This window comes from Benincasa hispida, unplaced genomic scaffold (assembly GCF_009727055.1).
Source record: "Benincasa hispida cultivar B227 unplaced genomic scaffold, ASM972705v1 Contig557, whole genome shotgun sequence".
Lineage (NCBI taxonomy): Eukaryota > Viridiplantae > Streptophyta > Magnoliopsida > Cucurbitales > Cucurbitaceae > Benincasa > Benincasa hispida.
Window position 1 is genome coordinate 372,516 of NW_024064924.1, and position 8,574 is coordinate 381,089.

Below are 8,574 nucleotides of genomic sequence, written 5' to 3' on the forward strand. Positions count from 1 at the left end.
GTTTTTTTAACAGCATGACTAGCTCTTTAGTTCAACTATTAGCTTCTGAAGAACTTAACGGCGATAACTACTCAACATGGAAAACAAATCTGAATTCAACACTAGTAATAGATGACCTGAGATTTGTCTTAACTGAGGAATGTCCTCAGGCCCCTGCCTCGAAAGAAGCACGAGGTAAATATGATTTATTAATTGCTGAAAAATGTTTAGTGGAGTATGATACCTCAACCTAGATATTGGATTCAGGAGCCACTAATCATATTTGCTTCTCTTTTCAGGAAACTAGTTCCTGGAAAAAGCTTAAAGAAGGCAAGATCACCTCAAGTTTGGAACAGGAGAGGTTGTCTCGACCGAAGCAGTGGGAGATTTGAAGTTGTTTTTCAACGATAGATATATCATACTTAAAGATGTTTTGTATGCTCCTAAAATGAGACGGAATTTAAATTTGTTTTGCTATACTTGAAAACAACTTATATAAGTTAAGACCAACTAAAGCAAAATTTGTCTTAAATATTGAGATGTTTAGAACAGCCGAAACTTAGAATAAAAGACAAAAAGTTTCTTCTAATGCCTATCTATGGCACTTAAGACTTGGCCACATAAATCTCATAAGAATTGATAGATTGGTTAAGAATGGACTCCTAAATAAGTTAGAAGACAATTCTTTACCTCCAAGTGAGTCTTGTCTTGAAGGAAAAATGACTAAGAGATCTTTTACTGAAAGAGGTCTCAGGGCCACAATACCCTTAGAGCTCATACATTCAGACCTCTGTGGACCAATGAATGTCAAAGCTCGAGGTGGGTATGAATATTTCATTAGTTTTATTGATGATTATTCAAGGTATGGTCATATTTACCTAATGCATCACAAGTCTAATTCTTTTTAAAAGTTCAAAGAATATAAGGCTGAGGTTGAAAACTAGTTAGGTAAAACAATTAAGACACTACGATCAGATTGAAGTGGGGAGTACATAGACTTAAGATTCTAGGACTATATGATAGAACACGGAATTAAGTCACAACTCTCTGCACCTAATATGCCACAGCAGAATGGTGTATCTAAAAGAAGAAACAGAACCTTGTTTTACATGGTTCACTCAATGATGAGCTTTGCTAAGTTACCTGATTCCTTTTGAGGACATGCATTAGAGACTACTGTCTATATTTTGAATAACGTTCCCTCTAAAAGTGTTTCAAAACACCTTATGAGCTATGGAAAGGGCGTAAAGGAAGTTTACGTCACTTTAGGATTTGGGGATACCCAATACACGTGTTGGTGCAAAATCCTAAAAAATTAGAACGTCGTTTAAAACTATGCCTATTTGTAGGTTATCCAAAAGAAACAAAAGATGGTCTATTTTATGATCCTCAAGAGAATAAGGTATTTATATCGACAAATGCCACATTCTTAGAGAAAGACCACATAAGAAGTCATCAATCTCGCAGTAGACTAGTATTGAATGAAATTTCCAAAAACACTATAGATAGAGCTAGTTCATCTACTAAAGTAGTAGATAAAACTAGTACATCTAGTCAGTCACATCCTTCTCAAGAGTTGAGAATGCCTCGACGTAGTTGGAGGGTTGTTCATCAGCCTGATCGTTACTTGGGTTTAACAGAAACACAAGTCGTCATACCTGATGACGGCATAGAGGATCCCTCGACCTATAAACAGGCGATGAAAGATGTGGGCCATGATCAGTGGGTCAAAGCCATGGACCTCGAAATGGAGTCTATGTACTTCAATTCTATTTGGGAACTTGTAGATCAACCAAATGATGTAAAACCAATTGGTTGTAAGTGGATCTACAAAAGAAAACGAGACTAAGCCGGTAAAGTACAGACTTTTAAGACTCGACTTGTGGTAAAGGGTTATACTCAGAGAGAGGGAGTGGACTATGAAGAAACTTTCTCTCCCGTTGCCATACTTAAGTCGATTAGAATACTCTAATCCATTGCCACCTTTTATGACTATGAAATTTGGCAGATGGATGTCAAGACAGCCTTTCTAAACGGCGATCTTGAAGAGAGTATCTATATGACTCAACTAGAGGGGTTTATTGCATAGGGTCAAGAACAAAAGGTTTGTAAGCTTTAAAAATCCATTTATGGGTTAAAACAAGCTTCTAGATCTTGGATATAAGATTTGATACTGTGATAAAATCTTATGGCTTTGTACAGAATGTTGACGAGCCTTGTGTTTTACAAGAAGATCGTCAATTCTACTATAGGTTCTTAGTTTTATATGTTGACGATATTCTATTCATTGGGAATGGAATAGGTTACCTAACTGACATCAAGAAATGGCTAGCAACGTAGTTCCAAATGAAAGATTTAGGAAATGCATAGTATGTTCTCGGGATTCAGATTATTCAGAACCGCAAGAACAGAACACTAGCCATGCCTCAAGCAACTTATATAGACAAAATGTTGTCTAGGTATAAGATGCAGAATTTCAAAATAGGTCTGTTACCTTACAGATATGGAATTCATTTGTCAAAGGATCAATGTCCTAAGACACCTCAAGAGGTTGAGGATATGAGACGCATTCTCTATGCTTCCGCAGTAGGGAGCCTGATGTATGCAATGTTATGTACTAGACCTGACATATGCTACGCAGTAGGGATAGTCAGTAGGTATCAGTCCAATCCTGGATATGATCATTGGACTGCCTTTAAGAATATCCTCAAGTATCTTAGGAGAACGAGGAACTACATGCTCATGTATGGTACTAAGGATTTGATCCTTACTAGATACACTGACTCTGATTTTCAAAACGATAAAGATGCAAGAAAATCTACATCGGGATCGGTGTTCATTCTGAATGGAGGAGCAGTAGTGTGGAGAAGTGTGAAGCAAAACTGTATTGCGGACTCCACAATGGAAGCTAAATACGTAGCTGCATGTGAAGCAGCAAAGGAAGCAGTATGGTTGAGGAAATTCTTGACAGATTTGGAAGTCGTTCCAAATATGCATCTGCCTCTCACTCTATATTGTGATAATAGTGGTGCAGTTGCAAATTCAAGAGAACCAAGAAGCCACAAGCACGACAAGTATATTGAGCACAAATACCATTTGATCCGGGAGATTGTACATCATGGAGATGTTGTAGTGACCCAGATATCTTCTGAGCAAAACATTACTGATCCTTTTACAAAGGCCCTCACGACTAAAGTGTTTGAAGGTCACCTATAGAGTCTAGGTCTACGAAGTTTGTAAACTAGGACAAGTAGGAGAAATTTTGGGTGTATGCCCTAGTTTATTGTATTCATATGTTTATTGTACTTGATGCTTGATTTTATGAAATGAATTATGGATGATATGCGATGGTGAAATTGTATTGTGCACTCAAGTTTCCTCAGTAGAATCCAAGTGTAAATTCCACTGAGTTTCCCAGTAAGTCTAGGGTCGAACTCAGGGACTTGTGAAAACAGGTTGCATTGGTAATTTTTATGAAAACTCTACAGTAACCAGATAAATAAATAAATTGTTAGGATTTTTGTTTGCGTTAATAAAAAATAAACAAATGCGACGGAGTTTGAAAAGAGTTGATAAATGGGAAATGCGATGAGTATACGGTGAACAGGTTGAGAAAAGTTTCGGCTAACACATCCTAGGATGCATTCATGCTATGCGATCATGCAATATGCATACAACAGCAAACCACCTCTCGGTGCGAATGCCATGGCTTCTAAGGCTAGAACGCATGCGATATATGCGCTAAGTCTATAGGACCTACACATAAGCCTCTATTTTTATTTGTGCGATGACGAAATGACGCACACACAAATAAGGTGATCACATAATATCATTCCCATCTCTAGGATGCATGTGATGCAGGTTGATAAACAGAGCTTATCTCTAAGTCCCTATTTCTTGTTTATGTAGTTCTAATCTTGCTCTCTCGAGTCCAGATTCTAACCTAGCTCTCTCGAGTCATTAGGCTCTTTCTTTAGATTCTCTCTCAAGTAGCTCTAAAGGGTATTTGGCACAACATAAAACAAGACAATTGCAAGCAATGAACTTCCTAGGTCATGTTAGCTTAGTTCTTCTCAACCCATTCAACTAGTTTAGCTACTCAAGCGTGCTAAGAGAGTGAACAGGTGTAGAAATAGAATTTCTATTGTATAAATATAAAGATGAAGTACAAAATAATAATGCAAGTATAGAATAATGGGCCTGGTAGCAATCTCTTGCTGCCCAGGCTTTTACATTGTTTTTCTACTCGTGCTCAAAAGATAATCTCGCTCTTGCGAGATTCGGCCCGCTCTCTACTTCTACGCCTCAAGGTTGTCTCTCGAGTTGCCTTAAGCGATCTCTGGCATCACCACTCTTCTCTTGCTCCGCCTTAAAACGAAAGGAAAACTATGAACAAAGACGAGCTGAGGTCTCAAATTCATAAACTGGTGAACTGATTAACTGATCAACTGATCAACCCCTTTTTTGAAGGATGCCCTTGGTATTTATAAAGCATCCAGGGTGAAAGGCGGTTTCTCTCTCATGATTGTACAGATGGGACGACTTTAATTCCTGACTGATGCGCCAAATAATTGTCACCGAAAAGATTAATGTACTTGTGATCATCATCGGCTGTCAACTTAATTTGGATTTGACTGTCATCAGCTTTCTATCCCATCGCGATTAATTAGCCTTTCACCCAGATACGCCCACCATGTTGCGCTGACCAAGTTACGGCGATCCTTCTCAGGCGAATATTTGCAAACACGATCATCGCAAAGCCTTGCGGTAACGCTGCACTCGACCAATGATTTCCTAAGATCTCAATTTTTGCCTTGCGTCATCGCATATTCTACAAAAAAAATATAAAAATCAACTGTTCTAATGTGATGAACGAATACGACCGCATTATAATATACTTAATGCTTTTTGGACGCAATTTAACATGTTTTATCAAAGCAAGCCAACATTGTTTAAGAACTTAGCACTATGATAACGTGCATTTTTGCCTGTTATCAGTACTCATATATTCAACATTGTGATACTCTACTAGGAGTTTTAGTCCAAGTGGGATTTTTGCCTGTTATTAGTACTCATATATTCAACGCTACGGACGCGACCCGCTTTGTGGAATGGTCACAAGTATTGTGATTTGTCACAGATGATCTGATCCTGATCATTCGTGTTGGGGACATGCGAGCGGGGGCGTCCTATACAAAGAGTTTGTATAAGACCTGACCACGAAGTGTTAACGTCTCGTGATATAACCCCGTTCATGAAAGAGACTTCACTTCAATAGGATGACCATAGGTAACATGACCTCAGTCCTGAGTGAGTTGGGAACTCCTCCCATTGAGGGCGGTACTTTGATTTGAATGGGTGCGAGTGGCCAGGTCGCCGATTGAAACCTACCATTTTGGGGATTCTTCTAATTTGGGAGCTGGGAACTTAGCTACACATGATGGAATTCACTCCTTCCCTAAGGCAGGGGTAAGTAGATAGATAGCTCCCTTAAATGTTGATTTTGGGGCTTGAACGATGTGACGTCACACACCTTCTCTTGGCCCGAGAGGTGTTCACACATAGTAGGACTATATTGTATTGTTCATTAGAGGAATCGGTGATACTTAAGAAGTGAGATGTAACTACAGGGGCATAACAGTAATTTGGCCCAGCTGTACTTACGAGCATCTGTGAAGGGTCATTGCACTCATGATTGGTTATATTCGATGGACACAGAAATATATCTGTGGTAAGAAGAGTTCAGTTGTTGGTCTTTAGTGGAATGCCTAACAGTTAACGGATGGTGGATCCTGTGGCTAAAGAGTTTAGTCAGCTATTCATGTACCATTGGAGCTTCGAGCCACAGGTCCATTAGGTCCCCTGGGTAGCTTAGATAGAGTTGAGAACCAGTATTTGGGTTAATTTGAAATGTTCAAATTGATAAGAGGAGGTTCGGTTATATATGATATAATTGGACTGGTTAATTATATATGATATAATTGGCTAAATGCATGAGATACATTATTTTGGAGGAAATTAGATATAAATAAGATTTATATCAAGTAGAGGAGAAAATACTATAGTAGATATGTGATATCAAACTATAAAGTATAAATATAATATGATTTCATTAAATAATTAATTAATTGGTTAATTATAAGATATTATGCCAAAACTTTCGCATTTGGACGTGGGTTAGTGAGCAGCGTTGGTTATTATAACCGATGAGTTAAAATGAAAATAGTTTTCATTTTCGCATCGTTCGATCATTCGCCCAAGAGAATTCGTGGAGTGCACGTTGGTGAAAGAAAACGATCGATCGAGAGCCTATATGATAGTCTCTTCTCCGCCTAAACGATCGTCCATCTCGCGCTAAACGATCACATACTCTCGCCTACACAATCAGATAACTTCTCTAAACGATCGTATAGTGTGCCGATTTAACTAAACGATCGTACACCTTTTCCTAAACGATCGTTCAGTAAATCCAACACGATCGTGTAGCTCCTTTAGACGATAAGCATTTCTGCTATGTGATAGCGACCTTCACCCTCCCACTTGCTTATCACCTACACGATTCGTATTTCCTTTGTCCTCTACCAAACTCACCAGAGCCCACCCTTTTGGTTTTCACTCCGAGAATACTCGGGGCTCATTAGTGGTGGTGTCGTCCCCGTTGCGATCGTGAGTTCGCGTTGATTGTGCTGCTGCAGTCGACGTTTCCACCGGGCGTTGGTAGATCATTTGAAGGGTTTCCACTGCGTTGGAGTTTTGAAGTTTGAAGATAGTCTTCAGCTGGTATAAAACTCTTTCTCTTATGATTTTGTTGTTCATAGCATGCCGTTAATTAGAGTTTATTTGTATAACTGTATGTGTTGAATGTATAATGTTATATTTCGGTCACGGTGATATCAGAGCGATCTGAACGCGCTTCTGGAACTCTGCGTTATGAGATCCTTCACTAACTTATTGTTATTCGTCTATATCCATTAACAGAAAAATATATCTACAGTAAGAAGAGTGTAGTTATGGATCTTTAGTGGAGTGTACCCACAATTAACGGATATTGATTAATTTAATTAATGATTTTAGCCAATTAATCTCATATTATTGGAGTTTTTGATCTGTAGGTCCACCAGGTCCCCTTGTTAGCTCACTAAAGGATATTAAAGAAGAATGATTTGAATTGTTCAAATCAATTTGAGAAAATTGTATATTAATATGATTAATATGTAATTGATTGTGGATGTGATCTATAATTTAAATTAAGTTGGAAAGAAACATTTGAATACGATTCAAATAATTAATTCAAGTGAATTAGATTCACAAAGAATTAATTAGTTTATAGAGAGGTACTGCACATAAACATACGATATTTATGGTAATTAAATAGATACGTTAAATTGGATTTAATGTATAAAAGGTTATTTAATTCTTGTGCTAATTAATTAAATAAGTGTTATTTAATTAATTGTGCACAAGGGTAAACTGGGAAAGATTTGGAGAAGGGCCAACCCTTCTCCATATAAAGTCTTCCTTATGGCCCTTTTAGGTCAAGATTCATTTTGCAATTTTTACCCTAGCCACCAAAGAAATCTTCTTTACTCTCTTCGAAGAATTCTCTCCTCTTCACCCTCTTCTAATAGTTGGATACCACCTATCATTCTATTGGAATCCTAGAGAATAACAAGATTATTCTCGTGGTCGTATTTAATATTGTTCGAAGAGACATTTTGTGTTCGAGACCGTGTTTGTTGAAAAAGCAAAAGGATCGTTCTAGAAGCTCGGGAATATTCAAAGGTAAGAATGGTTCTTCCTTCTTATTTCCCTTCTTCTCATGCATACTTTTAACATGTTTATCTTTCTATATTCTATTTAGAACACCGTTTTTTTGTTTCTTTAAAAAATTAAATTTTGAGATGCAAGGTATTCATATGCTTCTGCTCGGGATTCGATCTCAACAATTGGTATTAGAGTAAATTTCTTGCATCTTTATTCTTCAAATTTTTTAAGCAAAAAATAGTTTAGAGATGGGTTATTTAAATCTGAATTTTGAATGAAAGTTTGTAAGATTGAATGTTTTCAATTTTGGCACTTAGTTTACTTTTAATGTGATTAAAATGTAAGGGCCCGTTGTATTTTTTGATCATTTATTTTTTTCTTCGAGTTTGTAAGTTTGTCCTGATCGAAAAAAAAAAAGTGTAAATGAAAGTGATCGGAAGGCGTAATGGAACCTTAATTTAATTAATTAATTTTGCATTAAGGTACCAAAATTAGTCCAATTTTTGTTGTTTAAATTAATTTAATTATGCATTGGATGATTCATATCACATATTGTATGTTATATAAATTAAAAAAATTCATGTCTTGGGATAAACATGTACATGCTTCATAATTAAATATAAGGGTTATATTTTATGGATGCATGATTAAATTAGCATGCTCATGCATCATGATATAAGTGCTATGTTATAATGATGCATCATGCTATATTATAATTGTTATAGTGAATGGTGGAATGATGTATGTGAATGCTTGATTTTCATGTATGATTTATATAAGTGTTATATTTATCAAATGGAAATGGAATTTGCATCGAGCATGACATTACTT